Source organism: Triticum urartu, chromosome 4A (genome assembly GCF_056163025.1).
Source record: "Triticum urartu cultivar PI428250 chromosome 4A, HENAU_Tu73, whole genome shotgun sequence".
In the NCBI taxonomy this organism is placed as follows: domain Eukaryota; kingdom Viridiplantae; phylum Streptophyta; class Magnoliopsida; order Poales; family Poaceae; genus Triticum; species Triticum urartu.
Window position 1 is genome coordinate 341520484 of NC_141876.1, and position 26574 is coordinate 341547057.

Genomic DNA, 26574 nt, shown 5'->3' on the forward strand with positions numbered 1-26574 from the left:
CTGCCCACGAGGGTGGGGGCGCGCCCTACCCCCATGGGCGTGCCCCCCTACCTCGTGGGCCCCCTGGTGGCCCTCCGATGTCCATCTTCTGCTATATGAAGTATTTCGATGAGGAAAAAAATCAGAAGCCATCTCCTCAGACGAAACTCCACCACGACGAGGTGTTCTGCCGGGGAAACTTCCCTCCGGGAGGGGGAAATCATCGTCATCGTCATCACCAACGCTCCTCTCATCGGGAGAGGGCAATCTCCATCAACATCTTCATCAGCACCATCTCCTCTCAAAACCCTAGTTCATCTCTTATATCCAATTCTTGTCTCCAAGTCCGGGATTGGTGCTAGTAGGTTGCTAGTAGTGTTAATTACTCCTTGTAGTTGATGGTAGTTGGTTTAATTGGTGGAAGATCATATGTTCAGATCCTATATGCATATTAATACCCCTTTGATTATGAACATGAATATGCTTTGTGAGTAGTTACGTTTGTTCCTGAGGACATGGGAGAAGTCTTGCTATTAGTAGTCATGTGAATTTGGTATTCGTTCGATATTTAGATGAGATGTATGTTGTCTCTCCTCTAGTGGTGTTATGTTAACATCGACTACATAACACTTCACCATGACTTGGGCCTAGAGGAAGGCATTGGGAAGTAATAAGTAGATGATGGGTTGCTAGAGTGACAAAAGCTTAAACCCTAGTTTATGCGTTGCATCGTAAGGGGCTGATTTGGATCCATATGTTTCATGCTATGGTTAGGTTTACCTTAATACTTTTGTTGTAGTTGCGGATGCTTGCAATAGAGGTTAATCATAATGGGATGCTTGTCCAAGTAAGGACAGTACCCAAGCACCGGTCCACCCACATACCAAATTATCAAAGTACCAAACGCAAATCATAGGAACGTGACGAAAACTAGCTTGACGTTATTCCCATGTGTCCTCGGGAGCGCTTTTCTCTATATAAGAGTTTGTCCAGACTTGTCCTTTGCTACAAAAAGGATTGGGCCACCTTGCTGCACTTTATTTACTTTTGTTACTTGTTGCTCGTTACAAATTATCCTATCACAAAACTATCTGTTACCACTTATTTCAGTACTTGCAGAGAATACCTTGCTGGAAATCGCTTATCATTTCCTTCTGCTCCTTGTTGGGTTCGACACTCTTACTTATCAAAAGGACTATGATAGATCCCCTATACTTGTAGGTGACCAAGACTCTTTTCTGGCGCCGTTACCGGGGAGTGAAGCGCCTTTGGTAGGTGGAATTTGGTAAGGAAAAATTTATATAGTGTGATGAAATTTACTATCACTTGTTACTATGGAAAGTAATCCTCTGAGGGGCTTGTTCGGGGTATCTTCACCCCGACCAGTAGAGAAAAGAGTTGCTCCTAAACCTACTGAACCTACTAAAAATGAAAATGTCTGCTTTGAAATTCCTTCGGGTATGATAGAAAAACTGCTAGCTAATCCTTTTGTAGGAGATGGAACAAAGCATCTTGATGAGCATCTAATATATGTGGATGAAGTTTGTGGATTATTTAAGCTTGAAGGTGTACCCGGAGATGTTGTTAAGAAGAAGATCTTCCCTTTATATTTGAAGGGAGATGCATCGACATGGTATAGGCTATGTGATGATACGGGGTCATGGAACTACAAACGATTGAAATTGGAATTTTATCATAAGTTTTATCCTATGCATCTTGTTCATCATGCTCGCAATTATATATATAATTTTTAGCCTCGCGAAGGAGAAAGCATCGCTCAAGCTTGGGGGAGGCTTAAATCAATGTTATATTCATGCCCCAATCATGAGCTCTCAAGAGAAATGATTATTCAAAATTTTTATGCTCGGCTTTCTGATAGCAATCGCACCATGCTTGATACTTCTTGTGCTGGCTCTTTTATGATGAAGACTATTGAATTCAAATGGGATTTATTGGAAAGAATTAAACGTAACTCTGAAGATTGGGACCTCGACAAAGGTAAGGAGTCAGGTATGACACCTAGGTTTGATTGTGTTAAATCTTTTATGGATACCAATGTTTTCCGTAAGTTTAGCACTAAATATGGACTTGACTCTGAAATAGTAGCTTCTTTCTGTGAATCTTTTGCTACTTATGTTGATCTCCCCAAGGAGAAGTGGTTTGAATATCATCCTCCCATAGAAGTAAAAGTAGCTGCACCTATTAAAGTTGAAGAAAATACTATCACTTATAATGATCCTATTGTTCATACTTCTTATGTTGAGAAACCACCTTTCTGTGTCAGAATAAAGGATCATGCTAAAGCTTCAACTGTGGTTCGTAAAAGCAATATTAAAACTTATACACCTTCTGAGCAAATTAAAGTTGAACCTGATATTGCTATTGTTAAAGATCTCTTGGCTGATAATATTGATGGGCATGTTATTCATTTCCTTGATGAGACTGCTAGAATTGCTAAACCTTGTGCTAAAGATAAAAATAGACCTGTGGTAGGCATGCCTGTTATTTCTGTTAAAGTAGGAGATCATCGTTATAATGGCTTATGTGATATGGGTGCTAGTGCTAGTGCAATACCTTACGCCTTATACAAAGAAATTATGCATGATATTGCACCTGCTGAGATAGAAGATATTGATGTCACAATTAAACTTGCCAATAGAGATACCATTTCACCAATGGAAATTGTTAGAGATGTTGAAGTCTTGTGTGGGAAAACTAAATATACTACTGATTTTCTTGTTCTTGGTTCCCCACAAGATAGCTTTTGTCCCATTATATTTGGTAGACCCTTCTTAAACACTATTAATGCTAAGATAGATTGCAAAAAGGATGTTGTTACTATCGGTTTAGATGATATGTCTCACGAATTTAATTTCTCTAAATTTAGTAGACAACACCGTGAAGAAGAATTACCTAGTAAGGATGAAATTATTGGTCTTGCTTCTATTGCCGTACCTCCTAGTGATCCTTTAGAACAATATTTGCTAGACCATGAAAACGATATGTTTATGAATGAAAGAAGGGAAATAGATGAAGTATTCTTTAAACAGGAACCTATTCTGAAACACAATTTACTTGTTGAAATCCTAGGGGATCCTCCTCCACCCAAGGGTGATCCCGTGTTTGAGTTTAAACCGTTGCCTGATACTCTTAAATATGCTTATCTTGACGAGAAAAAGATATATCCTGTTATTATTAGTGCTAACCTTTCAGAGCATGAGGAAGAGAGATTATTGAAAACTCTGAAGAAGCACCGTGCTGCTATTGGGTATACTCTTGATGATCTTAAGGGCATTAGTCCCACTCTATGTCAACATAAAATAAATTTGGAAGAAGATGCTAAACCAGTTCGTGATCATCAACGACGGCTGAATCCTAAAATGAAAGAAGTGGTAAGAAAGGAAATACTAAAGCTCCTTGAGGCAGGTATAATCTATCCCGTTGCTGATAGTCAGTGGGTAAGTCCTGTCCATTGTGTCCCTAAGAAGGGAGGTATTACTGTCATTCCTAATGATAAAGATGAATTGATTCCTCAAAGAATTATTACAGGTTATAGGATGGTAATTGATTTCCGCAAATTAAATAAGGCCACTAAAAAGGATCATTACCTCTTACCTTTTATCGATCAGATGCTAGAAAGATTATCCAAACATACACATTTTGCTTTCTAGATGGTTATTCTGGTTTCTCTCAAATACCCGTGTCAGCCAAAGATCAATCAAAGACTACTTTTACTTGCCCTTTTGGTACTTTTGCTTATAGACGTATGCCTTTTGGTTTATGTAATGCACCTGCTACCTTTCAAAGATGCATGATGGCTATAATCTCTGACTTTTGTGAAAAGATTTGTGAGGTTTTCATGGACGATTTCTCCGTCTATGGATCTTATTTTGATGATTGCTTGAGCAACCTTGATCAAGGTTTGTAGAGATGTGAAGAAACTAATCTTGTCTTGAATTGGGAAAAGTGCCACTTTATGGTTAATGAAGGTATTGTCTTGGGGCATAAAGTTTCTAAAAGAGGTATTGAAGTTGATAAAGCCAAGGTTGATGCTATTGAAAGGATGCCATGCACCAAGGACATCAAAGGTATAAGAAGTTTCCTTGGTCATGCCGGATTTTATAAGAGGTTCATTAAGGACTTCTCAAAAATTTCTCGGCCTCTGACTAATTTATTACAAAAAGATATACCATTTGTCTTTGATGATGATTGTGTAGAAGCATTTCAAATTCTTAAGAAATTGGAATTTACCCTTTGAAATTATGTGTGATGCTAGTGATTATGCTGTAGGTGTTGTTCTAGGGCAAAGAGTTGATAAGAAATTAAATGTTATTCAATATGCTAGTAAAACCCTAGACAATGCTCAAAGAAATTATGCTACTACTGAAAAAGAATTCTTAGCAGTTGTATTTGGTTGTGATAAGTTCAGACCTTATATTGTTGATTCTAAAGTAACTATTCACACTGATCATGCTGCTATTAAATATCTTATGGAAAAGAAAGATGCTAAACCTAGACTTATTAGATGGGTTCTCTTGCTACAAGAATTTGACTTACATATTGTTGATAGAAAGGGAGCTGAGGACCCCGTTGCAGACAACTTGTCTAGGTTAGAAAATGTGCTTGATGACCCACTACCTATTGATGATAGCTTTCCTGATGAGCAATTAAATGTTATAAATGCTTCTCATACTGCTCCATGGTATTCTGATTATGCTAATTACATTGTTGCTAAGTTCATACCAGCTAGTTTCACATACCAGCAAAAGAAAAAGTTCTTCTATGATTTGAGGCATTACTTTTGGGATGACCCACATCTTTATAAAGGAGTAGATGGTGTTATTATACGTTGTGTACCTGAGCATGAACAGGAATAGATCCTACGCAAGTGTCACTCTGAAGCTTATGGAGGACACCATGCTGGAGATAGAATTGCACATAAGGTATTGCAATCTGGTTTTTATTGGCCTACTCTCTTCAAGGATGCCCGTAAGTTTGTCTTATCTTGTGATGAATGTCAAAGAATTGGTAATATTAGTAGACGTCAAGAAATGCTATGAACTATTCACTCGTTATTGAACCATTTTATGTTTGGGGCTTTGACTATATGGGACCTTTTCCTTCCTCTAATGGATGTACACATATTTTAGTTGCTGTTGATTATGTTACTAAGTGGGTAGAAGCTATTCCAACTAGTAGTGCTGATCATAACACTTCTATTAAAATGCTTAAAGAAGTTATTTTTCCAAGATTTGGAGTCCCTAGATATTTAATGACTGATGGTGGTTCACATTTTATTCATGGTGCTTTCCGTAAAATGCTTGCTAAGTATGATGTTAATCATAGAATTGCATCCCCTTATCACCCTCAATCTAGTGGTCAAGTAGAGTTGAGTAATAGAGAGCTCAAATTAATTTTGCAAAAGACTATTAATAGATCTAGAAAGAATTGGTCCAAGAAACATGATGATGCATTATGGGCCTATAGAACTGCATTTAAAAATCCTATGGGTATGTCTCCATATAAAATGGTTTATGGAAAAGCATGTCACTTACCTCTCGAACTAGAACACAAGGCATATTGGGCTATTAAAGAGCTCAATTATGATTTTAAACTTTCCGGTGAGAAGAGGTTATTTGATATTAGCTCACTCGATGAATGGAGAACCCAAGCCTACGAAAATGCCAAGTTGTTTAAAGAAAAAGTTAAAAGATGGCATGATAAAAGGATACAAAAGCGTGAGTTTAATGTAGGTGATTATGTATTGCTATACAACTCTCGTTTAAGATTTTTTGCAGAAAAATTTCTCTCTAAATGGGAAGGTCCTTACGTTATCGAGGAGTTCTATGGTTCCGGTGCCATAAAAATCAACAACTTCGAAGGCACAAATCCGAAGGTGGTGAACGGTCAAAGAATCAAACATTATATCTCTGGTAATCCCATAAATGTTGAAACCAATGTTATTGAAACCGTAACCCCGGAGGAATACATAAGGGACACTTTCCGGAACGTTTCAGACTCCGAAAAGGAATAGGTATGTGGTACGGTAAGTAAACCGAATCCAAAATAGTTTTTAAGGCAATATTTCTCCGTTTTGGAATATTTAGAAAAATAGAAAAATAAGAAGCAGTCCGGGAAGGACACGAGGGCTCCACGAGGGTGGAGGGCGCGCCCTACCCTACCGGGCGTGCCTCCTACCTCGTGGGCACCTCGTGCGGTCTCCGGACTCCGTTTTCGTACACGACACATATTTTGGTCGGTAAAAATTCATTATATAATCTCCCGAGGGTTTTGACTCCCGTATCACGGAAAAATCTCCTGTTTTTGTTTCGAGCTATTTTTCTGACAGATCCAAGTTGTCATGTCGTCTTCAAGCGCCCCCAAGGACCAGTTCTTCGAGAAGATCATCAACCCCTACCTCACAGAAGTGTTGCAACACCCTCAAACCATTGAGATGCGTGAGGGGTTGTTGCACATCCGCGATGTTGAGGGACCAAGGAAGACCGGAAGCACAGAGGCAAGGCTTGAGGAAATGGAGCAAGAAGTTTTCAAGTGTCAGGAGATGGTGGAGCGTGGACTCAATTCCAATCACATTATGATCATGGAGTTCACCAACAACCACAAGCTGGACGTCAAGGACATTGGGGAGGCCATCTTCAAGCTTCATGAGAAAAACGAGCACCTCCAAGCCCAGATCTATGACCTACAAAATCAAAACTATGAGTATGAATATAGATTCAAGAGGATGAGTTTGGCTGCAGATTTGAGGTTTCAGGAGACTTGATCATCCTTCTATGATGGTGAGCCTATGCCTTGGAAGAAGGACAACAAGCCTACGCCATCAACAAAACCATCACCTTCTCCACCAACAAAGAAGAATTGAGTATCTGGTATGGGCACTCCCCTTGGCAACTGCCAAGCTTGGGGGAGTGCCCCGGTATCGTATCACCATCACTTTTATCTTTACCGTTTTTCTTAGTTCGATCCTTTTGGTAATATCTTGATCTAGTAGAATAAAAGTTCTTAGTATGATCTAGTTGTGAGTTTTGCTTTATAATTCCTCACTGTAATTGAGTCCGTGAGCTATATATAATAAATATTAGTGTTGAGTCAAGGGCTTGATTATTCTGCCATGATCCTAAGTGAATAAAAGAAAAGAAAAAGAATAAAAAAAGGGGAAACAAAGAGATCATATGGATCTTATGGAGAGTAATGAGATCACATAGAAAAGGTATGATGAATAAAAGTTGTTGAGAGTTGACAAGCATAGTTTTGGTCATCGTTGCAATTAATAGGAAGTAATAAAGAAAGAGAGGTCTTCACATATAAATATACTATCTTCGACATCTTTTATGATTGTGAGAACTCATTAAAATATGACATGCTAAAGAGTTGATGTTGGACAAGGAAGACAACGTAATGGGTTATGTTTTCTTACATCTGAGATAAATTATATTGTCATGGATCATCCAACATGGTTGAGCTTGCCTTTCCCCCACATGCTAGCCAAATTTATCGCACCAAGTTGAGATACTACTTATGCTTCCAATTACCCTTAAACCAGTTTTGCCATGAGAGTCCACCATATCTACCTATGGATTGAGTAAGATCCTTCAAGTAAGTTGTCATCGGTGCAAGCAATAAAAATTGCTCTCTAAATATGTATGACTTATTAGTGTGGGAGAAAATAAGCTTTATACGATCGTGTGATATGGAAGAACTAAAAGCGACATACTGCATAATAAAGGTCCATATCACAAGTGGCAATATAAAGTGACGTTATTTTGCATTAAGATTTTGAGCATCCAACCATAAAAGCGCATGACAACCTCTGCTTCCCTCTGCGAAGGGCCTATCTTTTACTTTTATCTCCAACCTTGCATAAGAGTCATGGTTATCTTCACCCTTCCTTTTTACATTTTATCCTTTGGCAAGCACAATATGTTGGAAAGATCCTGGTATATATAGCTAATTGTATGTGAGTTTTCATGAACTATTATTGTTGCCATTACCCTTGAGGTAAAACGTTGGGAGGCAAAACTATAAGCCCCTATCTTTCTCTGTGTCCAATTAAAACTCCATACCCATAATTATTGCATGAGTGTCGGCAATTGTGAAAGACTATATGATAGTTGAGTATGTGGACTTGCTGAAAAGCTCTTATACATTGACTCTTTCCTATGTTATGATAAATTGCAATTGCTCCAATGACTGAGATTATAGTTTGTTAGTTGTCAATGAAGTTTACGATTCATACATGAAATTGTGATTGAATTATTACTCTAGCATAAGAAATCATATGACAAGAATTATATAAGTTGTTTTTCTAAGAATGATCATGATGCCTTCACATTCGTATCTTATTTTTATCGACACCTCTATCTCTAGACATGTGGACATATTTTTTGATTTTGGCTTTCGCTTGAGGACAAGCGAGGTCTAAGCTTGGGGGAGTTGATACGTCCATTTTGCATCATGCTTTTATATCGATATTTATTGCATTATGGGCTATTATTACACATTATGTCACAATACTTATTCCTTTTCTCTCTTATTTTACAAGGTTTACATACAGGGGGAGAATGCCGGCAGCTGGGATTCTGGGCTGGAAAAGGAGCAAATATTAGAGACCTATTCTGCACAGCTCCAAAAGTCCTGAAACTTCATGGAAGACGTTTTCAGAATATATAAAAAATACTAAGCACAAGAAGTTCAACAGGGGGCCACACCCTGCCCACGAGGGTGGGGGGCCTGCCCTACCCCCTTGGGCGTGCCCCCTACCTCGTGGGCCCCCTGGTGGCCCTCCGATGTCCATCTTCTGCTATATGAAGTATTTCAATGAGGAAAAAATCAGAAGCCATCTCCTCGGATGAAACTTCGCCGCCACGAGGCGGAACCTTGGCGGAACCAATCTAGGGCTCCGACAGAGCTATTCTGCCGGGGAAACTTCCCTCCGGGAGGGGGAAATCATCACCATCGTCATCACCAACGCTCCTCTCATCAGGAGAGGGCAATCTCCATCAACATCTTCATCAGCACCATCTCCTCTCAAAACCCTAATTCATCTCTTGTATCCAATTCTTGTCTCCAAGTCCGGGATTGGTGCTAGTTGGTTGCTAGTAGTGTTAATTACTCCTTGTAGTTGATGCTAGTTGGTTTAATTGGTGGAAGATCATATGTTCAGATCCTATATGCATATTAATACGCCTCTGATTATGAACATGAATATGCTTTGTGAGTAGTTACGTTTGTTCCTGAGGACATGGGAGAAGTCTTGCTATTAGTAGTCATGTGAATTTGGTATTCGTTTGATATTTTGATGAGATGTATGTTGTCTCTCCTCTAGTAGTGTTATGTGAACGTCGAATACATAACACTTCACCATGATTTGGGCCTAGAGGAAGGCATTGGGAAGTAATAAGTAGATGATGGGTTGCTAGAGTGACAGAAGCTTAAACCCTAGTTGAAGCGTTGCTTCGTAAGGGGCTGATTTGGATCCATATGTTTCATGCTATGGTTAGGTTTACCTTAATACTTTTGTTGTAGTTGCAGATGCTTGCAATAGAGGTTAATCATAAGTGGGATGCTTGTCCAAGTAAGGACAATACCCAAGCACCGGTCCACCCACATACCAAATTATCAAAGTACCGAACGCGAATCATACGAACATGACGAAAACTAGCTTGACAATATTCCCATGTGTCCTCGGGAGCGCTTTTCTCTATATGAGAGTTTGTCCAGGCTTGTCCTTTGCTACAAAATGGATTGGGCCACCTTGCTGCACTTTATTTACTTTTGTTACTTGTTGCTCGTTTCAAATTATCCTATCACAAAACTATCTGTTACCACTTATTTCAGTACTTGCAGAGAATACCTTGCTGGAAACCGCTTATCATTTCCTTCTGCTCCTCGTTGGGTTTGACACTATTACTTATCGAAAGGACTATGATAGATCCCCTATACTTGTGGGTCATCACATATACATATAAATGCAGTGCTGCATACACTAACTTCACAATTTGTTAACAAAAAATGCCGGACTAGATACGGCAAGACAACACCAATTGGTACAACATCAAGTAAGGACCATACACAAAATAAACAAAGCATAAACATAAAAAATAGGAGATATTTATAAGTACAATCCTTTTCAAAACTCATAGGACACATATCAAATTCATAACAGAAAATAGAGATACAACCAAATTGGCAATTTAAATTAAGAAAAATAAAACAAACACATACCGGAAGGAGGGGCCACATTTATGGGAGAAGATTCAATTGGTGAATTCAATTGATGTCCCGCATCACCACCATGATCCTTACCACCAGGACAATGAGAACGAATTGGTGTACCATTACCACCACTGCAATCACCTACTAGATTCAACAAAAACCAGAGTAAAAAATTACAAAACATCACATGACAAAAAATGCAAAGCAACATTGACAACTTGCATAGCATAAACAAATCTGCAGGATGAATTAGTAAAATAGATAAACATCACAGAAAATAAACAAGGCCAATATAAGCAGTCCACATACTTGAACTCCTCCTTCTGCTCTACTTGGCGAAGACATGGTGTTTTCCTGTAGCACAAGGACGAAGTGACATATATCAACAAATAAATTAACGAAATCTGACGAAACCCTAGATGCACCTTGCTCTGCTTACATAGCACATGCGAGTATATTTCAAATCGAGATGAAAATCGCCTCCTACAAAAAAATACAAAAGCAAAAGACGCAGCAGACACTAAGAGAATCACAAAACTAGAAGAGGGAACAATCAAGACCGAGGGCACGGGAAATGTACCACAAAAAGGGGACGAACAGCGGCGGTGGGGCGGGAGCGGGAACAGAATGAAAAGGGCTGCAGGAGCGCAGCGGGAAGGGCTGGCGGAGCAGACGGGGACGCAAAATGCGGCAATAAGGGCCTCTTAAGCACCCCGATTCCGCGGGCGACGGCGGTTGCAGCAGGCGACTGCGGTTTTGCTCGAGGGAGAGATGCTTTGGGAGCGGCTGCAAGAGAGGACAAATGTTTCTTCTTGGTCTCTCCCTATGAGCGGAGCGGTCAGATCGCATGGGAGGGCCACGTCCAAGGCTCGTGTGGGAAAGAGTTACGTCAAACAGGCCGGCCCGTCGGCTAAATAAGACGGACCGGAACGAAACGAGTAAGTTAATACCAGCGCAGTTCGCTGTGAAGAACAATGAAGGCCGGACAGTCAAACAAATAAATAAATGGAGTTAAATAAGTTAAATAAGGAAAAACAACGCGCGTTAAGATAACCAGTCCGAAAAATAACTCCACCTCCAAATAAGTGCCACAAATAAAAAAATGGGGGGGGGGCAACCCCCCACCTCCCGTGACAGGGGCATCATCACGTACACGCAAAAAAAGATGCATGACACAACTCTAGACAATGAAGTGCATTTGGTTAGACAATGCAGTGTAGTATCATAAGCAATGCAGTCTCGGAATACACACAAGAATACAGGGGCTGCAACAAGTACTGCAAAAATAAAGGTGCAGTACAAACATATAGACAAATGCAATGCTTTGAATTAGGATGCATGCATTGCATAAAGTATGTGATTTGAGCAGTGCACAAAATGGACGAAAATGCGGTGCACAAATAGGATGCATGCATTGCAAAATGTGTACACCTGCAGTACAGCACTCTGACAAATGCAGTGCACACATACCGAACAAAGAAGTGCACACCGTACACTAGAAAAAAGAATACATAAGAGCAAAAACACGAAAAGAAAATGTGACCTGTATAGGTAGTGCGGAATATGTGAACATGCAATACAGAGACATGTTCAATACAGTGCACAAATGATTTACTAAGCAGTGCATGCCCATACGTTAGAAAAATATGCAACACGAAAAAATACATCTGCACTAGAGCACTCTGACGAATGCAGTGCACACATACCCAACAAAGTAGTGCCCATCGTACACTAGAAAAAGAATACATAAGAGGAAAAAACATGAATGTATATGTAGTGCGGAATGTGTGAACATGCAGTACAGAGACATGATCAATGTAGTGCACGAATGATTTACTAAGCATTGCATGCCCCTACATTAGAAAAATATGCAAGACGAAAAAATACATAGAAAGAAAATTGACCACCCAGGTGTAACCAGGCCCCAACCAGTCTCGTAGTAAGTCTACGCTCACAGTAGGCAAGTCCATTCTAAGCCACGATGCATGGGGCCGGGCACACATGGGCCCACAGGTCAGAGGGATTGAGCAGTGTGCACCGTATATAAGCACCCAAATAAGTAACAGAGGAGTTCGATACGGATGCCTTGTTAGGGCTTATAAACAGGTCATGCGCGCTCTCCGCGGGTGAGGTGGGAGTAAACATTTGGGCGCACACACAGCATGCTGGGAACCAGCCGTGCTGACAGGCTGACTTGGGCCGAATACGTCTTCACTCCTCAAACACAGGCCCAACACGCAAAGGAGAGGCTACTGAAAATTAAGAAAAATGGGGGGGGGAACCCCCACCTCCCGTGACAGGGGCTACATCACGTACACGCAAAAAAACAGATGCATGACGCAACTCTAGATAATGAAGTGCATTTGGTTAGAGAAAGCAGTGCAGTATCATAAGCAATGCAGTTTCGGAATACACACATGAATACATGGGTTGCAACAAGTACAACAAAAATAAAGGTGCACTACAAACATATAGACAAATGTAGTGCTTTTGGTTAGACGAAGAAGTTCAGTATCATAAGCAAATGCAATTTCGGGAACACGTACGATACATATAAGCGTGAAAAATGCCCGTTCCCATAGAACATGGTGGTTAGCAGATTGTACTAATGAAAAATAAAATAAAACCGCGCTAAAAACCACGTTCGGGCACAACCGCCCAATCCGAGCGGTTCCATCGCCACAAACCCACGATCACAGACGCAACCCCAACCCACGATCTGCACAACCGCATCGTCAGCGAGATCGTGCAGTTCATCCACAGCGGCCATCGCCCCTTTAAAATTAGACCCCTGGCAACGCTTTCTCATCCACAACAACACAAGCATCCATTGCGCTGCCACCAAATCGCTCCATTACACCAATCTCCACAGAAGACACCAAGCCCTACTTCCGGTGATGGGGTTCGTCGACGAGTATTGGGACGTGGAGGCACATGGCAACACTAAGTTGCACGTCATCCACACCAACGACGAGAAGCAGATGACGACCTCCCTCGAGCAGTACGAGCGCCACCTCAGGCTCTAGTGCCACAAGATTGTCGGGATTGATCTCGAGTACAACAACGAGCTTGACGCGACGCAGAAACCCGCCCTCGTCCAACTCTACAACGGAAAGACTCAGCCAATGCTGCTCTTCCAACTGAGCGCCACTGAAAGGTGCACCATCTGAGACAACTTCCTCGCCGACCCTAGGTACACCTTTGTTGGCTTCTCCATCCGCGGTGACCAAACCAGGCTAGAGCGCGTCAATCTGGAGGTCGCCAACTTCGTTGACATCCAGAAGGAATGGAGGGTGCTCGAGGCCACAAAGGAGTTGGACTCCCTTGCAGACGTCGCTAGCATGCTCGTCGACGACTACTACAACAACATGAAGAAGATGATCACCGACGATGAACACAAGCACTGGGCCACCCTGCCTCTGACCATGAGGCACATCGAGTACGCGGAAAAGGACACCTATGCAGCGTACGAGATATGGAGCCGCATCACCCTCACCCAGGACGGGCTTCGTCGTGCGAAGCTGGAGAAGGAGAAGCCCCCCAAGAAGCGCGCTAGGAGCAGCTGGGGAGATGCTAACTGGTGAAGAAGCAGACGGTGCCGGCCAAGAGCCAACATTGCTTGTGTCGTTTTAGATTTATCATCAAATTTGCTTTCTGTTGTTTGCTTATGTATCATTAGTTTGCTTGTGATCATTTACTTTTGCTGATCTTAGTTTCCTTGTCATACAAAATGGCTTGTAATGATGAACTTTGCTTTTGTTTTGAAGAACTTTATTTGAATTAGGATGCATGCACTGCATAAAGTATGTGATTCGAGCAGTGCACAAAACGAACGAAAATGCAGTGCACAAATAAGATGCATGCATTGCAAAATGTGTACACCTGCAGTACAACACTCTGAGGAATGCAGTGCACACATACCCAACAAAGAAGTGCACACCATACACTAGAAAAAAGAATACATAAGATCAAAAACACAAAAAGAAAATGCGGCCTCTATAGGTAGTGTGGAATATGTGAACATGCAGTACAGAGACATGATCAATGCAGTGCACAAATGATTTACTAAGAAGTGCACGCCCCTACATTAGAAAAATATGTAAGACGAAAAAATACAAACTAAAAAAATTGACCACCCATGTGTAACCAGGCCCTAGCCTGTCTCATAGTAAGTCTATGCCCACAGTAGGAGAGTCCGTTCTGAGCCACGATGCATGGGGCCGGGCACACATGGGCCCACATGTCAGAGGGATTGAGCAGTTAGCGTCATGTATAAGCGCCCAAATAAGTAACAGAGGATTTCGATACGGATGCCTCGCCAGGGCTTATAAACATGTCGTGCGCGCTCTCGGCCGGCGAGGTGGGACTGAACATTAGGGCACACACACAGTGCACTGGGAACCAGCCGTGCTGCCAGGCCGACTTGGGCCGAATACGTCTTCAATCCTCAAACACAGGCCCAACACGCAAAATAGAGGCCGCTGGAAATTAAAAAATCCCACATACCACTCCCCAAACATAGGCCCAACCACACGTTCTGCAGTACATTGTGATACGACATTGCAGTTCAGTATATTCATGTAAGCAGTGTTGTTGCTTGTCAAATGCAATCGCGTACACTGAATCAGAATCAATCCACCACCTAACACCAACCACAACATTTATTACTTTCATTGCTCAATTGGTTGCATAAAAACCAATCCATGCGCGCTCCAGACTGACAGAACTCCTCCCCTGTTCCTCTTTTTCTTCAAATGGTAGACCTAGGGTTCCTCCCATCCCTAGCTGTTCTTTGAAATTTCACTGACACCTCCATGGACTATAAGTGCGGGTGTTTGGCAAGGATGGCGTCGGTAGCGGACATATGCGTGTACGCAGAGGGTCTAGAGCTCACCAACACTGAGTGGCGCAGCATGCTCGGGTGCCTGATGATACCCAACAGGGGGTTTCGAGCACCATTTCTTCATCGCCTCACACACACAGACCTGTAGGGAAGTTGGGTATATTTTTTCCCTCACAATTTTTGACACAATCTAGGCTGTAAATCAACATCTGAATGTATATTTCCATCAATTTGTTCAGTAGTATCAACAAATACAACAAAATTTGTATTGTTGTTCAGATTTGTTAGCTATTAAGACTAGATAGTTCCACCTATTTTTCTTTAGTACCACACCTGGTATCGACACTAGTTAGATCAGAACCCCAACACTTGAACAAAAAAGAGGTTCAATAGATCAGTGTTGCAGTTCTCTTAACATGTTAGCAAAGTACACTCTAAATGACCTTGCAGAACAAACATGTTATAGTATAATATATATCCTACTAAAACTACAGGTCAATTCCATATACAAGTTTGTTCATACATCGCAACTACTTTAAGGTGATTCGTTTGGGTGATCGGCATTTTCGGTTCTCGGTGGCATCTAATCATGTGGGTCATTTTATTTATGGCTTATGGGATCGTATTTGGCCGGACTTCATATGTCATTTTCATCTCCATCGAGGAGTAATGCCTCGCCATCGATCCCATGGCTGGAACGCGGACACTGAGATCAATGACCTGGCCTCGTCACCTGGCCTGGCAATCAAATCCAAATGGCTTTCATTCCAATCCATTGATGACATTGATCCGGCCTCATTATATGTCTTTGAGAACTTGGGGTTGACTTCAACACCGATGGAGGGATATTCCGGTGTCAGTTTCTCATCGGAGATCTCTTTTGGCAGGTTTACGGTTCCGGTTTCTTCGGAAAATCAAGATCTCTTTCGTATTGGGGCTGTCAACCTACCAATTCCTTCCGCCTTGATAGATAAGTTGCCATCTTTCCAGGGATATCTGTTCAAGCAAGGTATATGGGATTCTATTCCGGATGATACCCTTTTCCATATCCTAGATGCTTGGCAAGCTGGTTATGATGATGAGTGCGTTAAGTTAATGGTGGATATTTGCTCAATACCAACAAAGGAATATATATACAGAAGGCTTAAGCACTGCTCTCTTTGTGATTGTTTTGGCCATCTGCCAGCAATTTGAATGGGCCTCTTCTTTCAATGTTGTGGGGATAGTACTGGGAAATGTTTATGTTCTCAGAATCTGGCCCCATCAGGGGCTGATCTAGCCCCTATACCCTCTCCACGTCATGAGCCATGCATACTGGGCCGTCATTCTTCCCCCATGACTTGTTTGGCTTGTCGATCCTTGGGGCATGATATGTCTCCAACGTATCTATAATTTTTGATTGCTCCATGCTATATTATCTTCTGTTTTGGATATTATTGGGCTTTATTATACACTTTTATATTATTTTTTGGGACTAACCTATTAACCGGAGGCCCAGCCCAGAATTGCTGTTTTTTTGCCTATTTTAGGGTTTCGAAGAAAGGAAATATCAAACGAAGTCCAAACGAAATGAAACCTTCGGGAACATGATTTTTGGAACGAACAAGATCCACGAGACTTGGCACTACATCAAGCATCCAACAGGGAGGCCATGAGGTAGGGGGGCGCACCTACCCCCCATGGTGTGCCCTCCACCCTCGTGGGCCCCCTGTTGCTCCACCGACGTACTCCTTCCTCCTATATATACCTACTGAAGGAAATATGCCCTAGAGGCAATAATAAAGTTATTATTTATTTCCTTATATCATGATAAATGTTTATTATTCATGCTAGAATTGTATTAACCGGAAACATAATACATGTGTGAATACATAGACAAACAGAGTGTCACTAGTATGCCTCTACTTGACTAGCTCGTTAACCAAAGATGGTTATGTTTCCTAACCATGGACAAAGAGTTATTATTTGATTAACGGGATCACATCGTTAGGTGAATGATCTGATTGACATGACCCATTCCATTAGCTTAGCACCCGATCGTTTAGTATGTTGCTATTGCTTTCTTCATGACTTATACATGTTCCTATGACTATGAGATTATGCAACTCCCGTTTGCCGGAGGAACACTTTGTGTGCTACCAAACGTCACAACGTAACTGGGTGATTATAAAGGTGCTCTACAGGTGTCTCCAAAGGTACATGTTGGGTTGGCGTATTTCGAGATTAGGATTTGTCACTTCGATTGTCGGAGAGGTATCTCTGGGCCCTCTCGGTAATGCACATCACTTAAGCCTTGCAAGCATTGCAACTAATGAGTTAGTTGCGGGATGATGTATTACGGAATGAGTAAAGAGACTTGTCGATAACGAGATTGAACTAGGTATTGGATACCGACGATCGAATCTCGGGCAAGTAACATACCGATGACAAAGGGAACAACGTATGTTGTTATGCGGTCTGATCGATAAAAGATCTTCGTAGAATATGTAGGAACCAATATGGGCATCCAGGTCCCGCTATTGGTTATTGACCGGAGACGTGTCTCGGTCATGTCTACATTGTTCTCGAACCCGTAGGGTCCGCACGCTTAAGGTTTCGATGACAGTTATATTATGAGTTTATGAGTTTTGATGTACCGAAGGAGTTCGGAGTCCCGGATGAGATCGGGGACATGACAAGGAGTCTCGAAATGGTTGAGACGTAAAAATCGATATATTGGACGACTATATTCGGCCATCGGAAAGGTTCCGAGTGATTCGAGTATTTTTCGGAGTACCGGAGAGTTACGGGAATTCGCCGGGAGAAGTATTGGGCCTTATTGGGCCACACGGGAAAGAGAGAGGGGCTGCCTAGGGCAGGCCGCGCGCCCCCCCAAGGCCTAGTCCGAATTGGACTAGGGGGAGGGGCTGCGCCCCTTCCTTGTTTCCTACTCCTACTACATGGAAGGACTCCTAGTTGGACTAGGAAAGGGGGAATCCTACTCCCGGTGGGAGTAGGACTCCCCTAGGGCGCGCCATAGAGAGGGCTGGCCCTCCCCTCCTCCACTCCTTCATATACGGGGGCTGGGGGCACCCCATAGACACGCAAGTTGATCCACGTTGTCATATTCTTAGCCGTGTGCGGCGCCCCCTGCCACCATAGTCCTCGATAATATTGTAGCGGTGCTTAGGCGAAGCCCTGCGACAGTAGTACATCAAGATCGTCACCACGCCGTCGTGCTGACGGAACTCTTCCCCGACACTTTGCTGGATCGGAGTCCGGGGATCGTCATCAAGCTGAACGTGTGCTAAAACTCGGAGGTGCCGTAGTTTCGGTGCTTGATTGGTCGGGCCGTGAAGACGTACGACTACATCAACCAAACGCTTCCGTTATCGATCTACAAGGGTACGTAGATCACACTCTCCCCTCGTTGCTATGCATCACCATGATCTTGCATGTGCGTAGGAATTTTTTTGAAATTAATACGTTCCCCAACAGTGGCATCCGAGCCTAGGTTTTATGGTTTGATGTTATATGCACGAGTAGAACACAAGTGAGTTGTGGGCGATATAAGTCATACTGCTTACCAGCATGTCATACTTTGGTTCGGCAGTATTCTTGGATGAAGCGGCCCGGACCGACATTACGCGTACGCTTACGCGAGACTGGTTCTACCGCCGTGCTTTGCACACAGGTGGCTGGCGGGTGTCAGTTTCTCCAACTTTAGTTGAACCGAGTGTGGCTAAGCCCGGTCCTTGCGAAGGTTAAAACAACACCAACTTGACAAACTATCGTTGTGGTTTTTGATGCGTAGGTAAGAACGGTTCTTGCTAAGCCCGTAGCAGCCACGTAAAACTTGCAACAACAAAGTAGAGGACGTCTAACTTGTTTTTGCAGGGCATGTTGTGATGTGATATGGTCAAGACGTGATGAGATATAAGTTGTTGTATGAGATGATCATGTTTTGTTGAAGTTATCGGCAACTGGCAAAATCCTTATGGTTGTCTCTCTATTGCATAAGATGCAAGCGCCCAATAACTGCTTTACTTTATCGCTATGCGATAGCAATAGTTTCAAGAGCAATTGTTGGCGAGACGATCACGTGACGACACATTGATATAGATCAAGATGATGGAGATCATGGTGTCATGCCGGTGACGATAGAGATCATAACAGTACTTTGGAGATGGAAATCAAAGGCGCAAGATGATGATGGCCATATCATGTCACATATTTTGATTGCATATGATGTTTATCTTTTATACATCTTATTTTGCTTAGTTTGACGGTAGCATTTTAAGATGATCTCTCACTAATTATCAAGAAGTGTTATCCCTGAGTATGCACCATTGCGGAAGTTCTTCGTGCTGAGACACCACGTGTTGATCGGGTGTGATAGGCTCTACGTTCAAATACAAGGGGTGCAAAACAGTTGCACACGCGGAATACTCAGGTTATACTTGACGAGCCAAGCATATACAGATATGGCCTCGGAACACGGAGACCAAAAGGTCGAGCGTGAATCATATAGTAGATATGATCAACATAGTGATGTTCACCAATGAAACTGCTCCATCTCACGTGATGATCGGACATGGTTTAGTTGATTTGGATCACGTGATCACTTAGAGGATTAGAGGGATGTCTATCTAAGTGGGAGTTCTTAAGTAATATGATTAATTGAACTTAAATTTATCATGAACTTAGTCATGGTAGTATTTTGCAAATTATGTTGTAGATCAATAGCTCGCATTGTTGCTTCCCTGTGTTTATTTTGATATGTTCCTAGAGAAAATTGTGTTGAAAGATGTTAGTAGCAATGATGCGGATTGGATCCGTAATCTGAGGTTTATCCGCATTGCTGCACAGAAGAATTATGTCCTTGATGCACTGCTAGGTGATGGACCTATTGCAGGAGCAGATGCAGACGTTATGAACGTTTGGCTAACTCAATATGATGACTACTTGATAGTTTAGTGCACCATGCTTAATGGCTTAGAATCGGGACTTCAAAGACTTTTTGAACGTCATGGAACATATGAGATGTTCCAGGAGTTGAAGTTAATATTTCAAGCAAATACCCAAGTTGAGAGATATGAAGTCTCCAACAAGTTCTATAGCTAAAAGATGGAGGAGAATCGCTCAACTAGTGAGCATGTGCCTAGATTGTCTGAGTACTACAATCGCTTGAATCAAGTGGGAGTTAATCTTCCAGATAAGATAGTGATTGACAGAATTCTCTAGTCACCATCACCAAGTTAGTAGAACTTCGTGATGAACTATGATATGCAAGGGATAACGGAAACAATTCCCAAGCTCTTCGTAATGCGGAAATTGATAAAGGTAGAAATCGAAAAAAACATCAAGTGTTGATGGTAGACAAGACCACTAGTTTCAAGAAAAGGGCAGAGGGAAGAAGGGGAACTTCAAGAAGAACAGCAAGCAAGTTGCTGCTCAAGTGAAGAAGCCCAAGTCTGATCCTAAGCCTGAGACTAAGTGCTTCTACTGCAAAGGGACTGGTCACTGGAAGCGGAACTACCCCAAGTGATTGGCAGATAAGAAGGATGGCAAAGTGAACATAAGTATATTTGATATACATGTTATTGATGTGTACTTTACTAGTGTTTATAGCAACCCCTCAGTATTTGATACTAGTTCAGTTGCTAAGATTAGTAACTCGAAATGGGAGTTGCAGAATAAAGACTAGTTGAGGGTGAAGTGACGATGTGTGTTGGAAGTGGTTCCAAGATTGATATGATCATCATCGCACACTCCCTATACTTTCAGGATTAGTGTTGAACCTGAATAAGTGTTATTTGGTGTTTGCGTTGAGCATGAATATGATTTGATCATGTTTATTGTAATACGGTTATTCATTTAAGTAAGAGAATAAATTGTTGTTCTGTTTACATGAATAAAACCTTATATGGTTACACACCCAATGAAAATAGTTCGTTGGATCTCGATCGTAGTGATACACATAATCATAATATTGAAACCAAAAGATGCAAAGTTAATAATGATAGTGCAACTTATTTGTGGCACTGCCGTTTAGGTCATATTGGTGTAAAGCGCATGAAGAAACTCCATGCTGATGGGATTTTGGAATCGCTTGATTATGAATCACTTGATGATTGCGAACCATGCCTCATGGGCAAGATGACTAAGACTCCGTTCTCCGGAGCGAGCAACTGACTTATTGGAAATAATACATACTGATGTATGCGGTCCGACGAGTGTTAAGGCTCACGGCAAGTATCGTTTTTTTTCTGAACTTCACAGATGATTTGAGCAGATATGGGTATATCTACTTGATGAAACATCAGTCTGAAACATTTGAAAAGTTCAAAGAATTTCAGAGTGAAGTATCATTGTGACAAGAAAATAAAGTTTCTACGATCTGATCGCGGAGACAAATATTTGAGTTACGAGTTTGGTCTTCAATTAAAACAATGTGGAATAGTTTCACAAACTCATGCCACATGGAACACCACAGCATAATGGTGTGTCCGAATGTCATAACCGTACTTTATTGGATATAGTGCAATCTATGATGTCTGTTACCGATCTACCACTATCGTTTTGGGGGTTATGCATTAGAGACAGCTGCATTCACGTTAAATAGGGCACCATCTAAATCCGTTGAGACGACACCATGTGAACTATGGTTTGGCAAGAAACCTAAGCTGTCGTTTCTTAAAGTTTGGAGTTGCGATGCTTATGTGAAAAAGTTTCATCTCGATAAGCTCAAACTCAAATCAGAGAAATATGTCTTCATAGGATACCCAAAGGAGACAGTTGGGTACACCTTCTATCACAGATCCGAAGGCAAGACATTCGTTGCTAAGAATGGATCCTTTCTAGAGAAGGAGTTTCTCTCGAAAGAAGTGAGTGGGAGGAAAGTAGAAAACTTGATAAGTTAATTGTACCTTCTCCCTTATTGGAAAATAATTCATCACAGAAATCTGTTCCTGTGACTACTACACCAATTAGTGAGGAAGCTAATGATGATGATCATGTAACTTCAGATCAAGTTACTACCGAATCTCGTAGGTAAACCAGAGTAAGATCCGCACCAGAGTGGTACGGTAATCCTATTCTGGAGGTCATGTTACTTGACCATGACGAACCTACGAACTATGAGGAAGCGATGATGAGCCCAGATTCCGATAAATGGCTTGAGGCCATAAAATCTGAGATAGGATCCATGTATGAGAACAAAGTGTGGACTTTGGTGGACTTGCCCGAGGATCGGCAAGCCATTGATAATAAATGGATCTTCAAGAGGAAGACGGACACGGATAGTAGTGTTACTATCTACAAAGCTAGAATTGTCGCAAAAAGGTTTTCGACAAGTTCAAGGTGTTGACTACGATGAGAGTTTCTCACTCGTATCTATGCTTAAGTCTGTCCGAATCATGTTAGCAATTGCCGCATTTTATGAAATCTGGCAAATGGATAAACAAAACTGCATTCCTTAATGGATTTATTAAAGAGGAGTTGTATGTGATGCAACAAGATGGTTTTGTCAATCCTAAAGGTGCTAACAAAATATGCAAGCTCTAGCGATCCATTTATGGACTGGTGCAAGCATCTTGGAGTTGGAATATATGCTTTGATAAGTTGATCAAAGCATATAGTTTTATACAGACTTGTGGTGAAGCCTGTATTTACAAGAAAGTGAGTGGGAGCACTACAACATTTCTGATAAGTATATGTGAATGACATATTGTTGATCGGAAATAATGTAGAATTATTCTACAAAGCATAAAGGAGTGTTTGAAAGGAGTTTTTCAAAGAAAGACCTCGGTGAAGCTGCTTACATATTGAGTATCAAGATCTATAGAGATAGATCAATATGCTTAATAAGTTTTTTCAATGAATACATACCTTGACAAGATTTTGAAGTAGTTCAAAATGGAATAGTCAAAGAAAAAGTTTCTTGCCTGTGTTACAAGGTGTGAAGTTGAGTAAGACTCAAAGCCCGACCACGGCAGAAGATAGAAAGAGAATGAATGTCATTCCCTATGCCTCAGTCATAGGTTCTATAAACTATGCCATGCTGTGTACCAGATCTATTGTATACCATACACTGTGTTAAGAGAGGGAGTACAATAGTGATCTAGGAGTAGATCAATGGACAGCGGTCAAAATTATCCTTACTGGAATAAGGATATGCTTCTCGATTACGGAGGTGACAAAAGGTTCGTCGTAAAGGGTTACGTCGATGCAAGTTTTGACACTGATCCAGATGATTCTAAGTCTCAATCTGGATACATATTGAAAGTGGGAGCAATTAGCTAGAGTAGCTCCATGCAGAGCATTGTTGACATAGAAATTTGCAAAATACATGCGGATCTGAATATGACAGACCCGTTGACTAAACTTCTCTCACAAGCAAAACATGATCACTTTTTGGGTCTTAATCACATAGCGATGTGAACTAGATTATTGAATCTAGTAAACCCTTTGGGTGTTAGTCACATGGAGATGTGAACCAATCACATAAAGATGTGAACTATTGATGTTAAATCACATGGCGATGTGATCTAGATTATTGACTCTAGTGCAAGTGGGAGACTGAAGGAAATATGCCCTAGAGGCAATAATAAAGTTATTATTTATTTCCTTATATCATGATAAATGTTTATTATTCATGCTAGAATTGTATTAACCGAAAACATAATACATGTGTGAATACATAGACAAACAGAGTGTCACTAGTATGCCTCTACTTGACTAGCTCGTTAATCAAAGATGGTTATGTTTCCTAACCATGGACAAAGAGTTATTATTTGATTAACGGGATCACATCATTAGGTGAATGATCTGATTGACATGACCCATTCCATTAGCTTAGCACCCGATCATTTAGTATGTTGCTATTGCTTTCTTCATGACTTATACATGTTCCTATGACTATGAGATTATGCAACTCCCGTTTGCCGGAGGAACACTTTGTGTGCTACCAAACGTCACAACGTAACTGGGTGATTATAAAGGTGCTCTACAGGTGTCTCCAAAGGTACATGTTGGGTTGGCGTATTTCGAGATTAGGATTTGTCACTCCGATTGTCGGAGAGGTATATCTGGGCCCTCTCGGTAATGCACATCACTTAAGCCTTGCAAGCATTGCAACTAATGAGTTAGTTGCGGGATGATGTATTACGGAATGAGTAAAGAGACTTGCCGGTAACGAGATTGAACTAGGTATTGGATACCGACGATCGAATCTCGGGCAAGTAACATACCGATGACAAAGGGAACAACGTATGTTGTTATGCGGTCTGACCGATAAAAGATCTTCGTAGAATATGTAGGAACCAATATGGGCATCCAGGTCCCGCTATTGGTTATTGACCGGAGACGTGTCTCAGTCATGTCTACATTGTTCTCGAACCCGTAGGGTCCGCACGCTTAAGGTTTCGATGACAGTTATATTATGAGTTTATGAGTTTTGATGTACCGAAGGAGTTAGGAGTCCCGGATGAGATCGGAGACATGACGAGGAGTCTCGAAATGGTCGAGACGTAAAAATCGATATATTGGACGACTATATTCGGACATCGGAAAGGTTACGAGTGATTCAAGTATTTTTCGGAGTACCGGAGAGTTAAGGGAATTCGCCGGGAGAAGTATTGGGCCTTATTGGGCCATACGGGAAAGAGAGAGGGGCTGCCTAGGGCAGGCCGCGCGCCCCCCAAGGCCTAGTCCGAATTGGACTTGGGGGAGGGGCTGCGCCCCTTCCTTGTTTCCTACTCCTACTACATGGAAGGACTCCTAGTTGGACTAGGAAAGGGGGAATCCTACTCCCGGTGGGAGTAGGACTCCCCTAGGGCGCGCCATAGAGAGGGCCGGCCCTCCCCTCTTCCACTCCTTTATATACGGGGGCAGGGGGCACCCCATAGACACGCAAGTTGATCCACGTGGTCATATTCTTAGTCGTGTGCGGCGCCCCCTGCCACCATAGTCCTCGATAATATTGTAGCGATGCTTAGGCGAGGCCCTGCGACAGTAGTACATCAAGATCGTCACCATGCCGTCGTGCTGACGGAACTCTTCCCCGACACTTTGCTGGATCGGAGTCCGGGGATCGTCATCGAGCTGAACGTGTGCTAAAACTCGGAGGTGTCGTAGTTTCGGTGCTTGATCGGTCGGGCCGTCAAGACGTACGACTACATCAACCAAACGCTTCCGTTGTCGATCTACAAGGGTACGTAGATCACACTCTCCCCTCGTTGCTATGCATCACCATGATCTTGCGTGTGCGTAGGAATTTTTTTGAAATTACTACGTTCCCCAACACCTACGTACCCCCAAACGATCAGATACGGAGCCAAAACCCTAATTCCACCGCCGTAACTTTCTGTATCCACGAGATCCCATCTTGGGGCCTGTTCCGGAGCTCCACCGGAGGGGGCATCGATCACGGAGGGCTTTTACATCAACAACATAGCCTCTCCGATGAAGTGTGAGTAGTTTACCTTAGACCTTCGGGTCCATAGTTATTAGCTAGATGGCTTCTTCTCTCTTTTTGGATCTCAATACAAAGTCTCCCTTATCTTGTGGAGACCTATTTGATGTAATCTTCTTTTGCAGTGTGTTTGTTGAGACGGATGAATTGTGGGTTTATGATCAAGTTTATCTATGAACAATATTTGAATCTTCTCTGAATTCTTTTATGTATGATTGGTTATCTTTGCAAGTCTCTTCGAATTATCAGTTTGGTTTGGCCTAGTAGATTGATCTTTCTTACAATGGGAGAAGTGCTTAGCTTTGGATTCAATCTTGCGGTGTCCTTTCCCAGTGACAGTAGGGGCAGCAAGGCACGTATTGTATTGTTGCCATCGAGGATAACAAGATGGGGTTTTCATCATATTGCATGAGTTTATCACTCTACATCATGTCATCTTGCTTAAAGCGTTACTCTATTCTCTTGAACTTAATACTCTAGATGCATGCTGGATAGCGGTCGATGTGTGGAGTAATAGTAGTAGATGTAGGCAGGAGTCGGTTTACTTGTCTCGGACGTGATGCCTATATACATGATCATACCTAGATATTCTCATAACTATGCTCAATTCTGTCAATTGCTCAACAGTAATTTGTTCACCCACCGTAAAATACTTATGCTCTTGAGAGAACCCACTGGTGAAACCTATGGCCCCCGGGTCTATCTTCATCATATTAATCTTCTAACACTTAGTTATTTTCATTGCCTTTTATTTTACTTTGCCTCTTTATCATAAAAATACCAAAAATATTATCTTATCATATCTATCAGATCTCACTCTCGTAAGTGACCGTGTAGGGATTGACAACCCCTTATCGCGTTGGTTGCGAGGACTTATTTGTTTTGTGTAGGTGTGAGGGACTCGCGCGTAGCCTCCTACTGGATTGATACCTTGGTTCTCAAAACCTGAGGGAAATACTTATGCTACTCTGCTGCATCACCCTTTCCTATTCAAGGGAAAACCAATGCAAGTGCTCAAGAGGTAGCAAGAAGTATTTCTGGTGCCGTTGCCGGGGAGGTCTAC

At 41.9% G+C, this 26574-nt stretch overlaps 1 pseudogene; it reads left to right on the forward strand.

Annotated features, from left to right (window-relative positions):
* The first annotated feature begins 13112 nt into the window (after nucleotides 1-13112).
* Nucleotides 13113-13799, forward strand: LOC147975786 (uncharacterized; annotated as a pseudogene).
* The last annotated feature ends 12775 nt before the right edge of the window (nucleotides 13800-26574 follow it).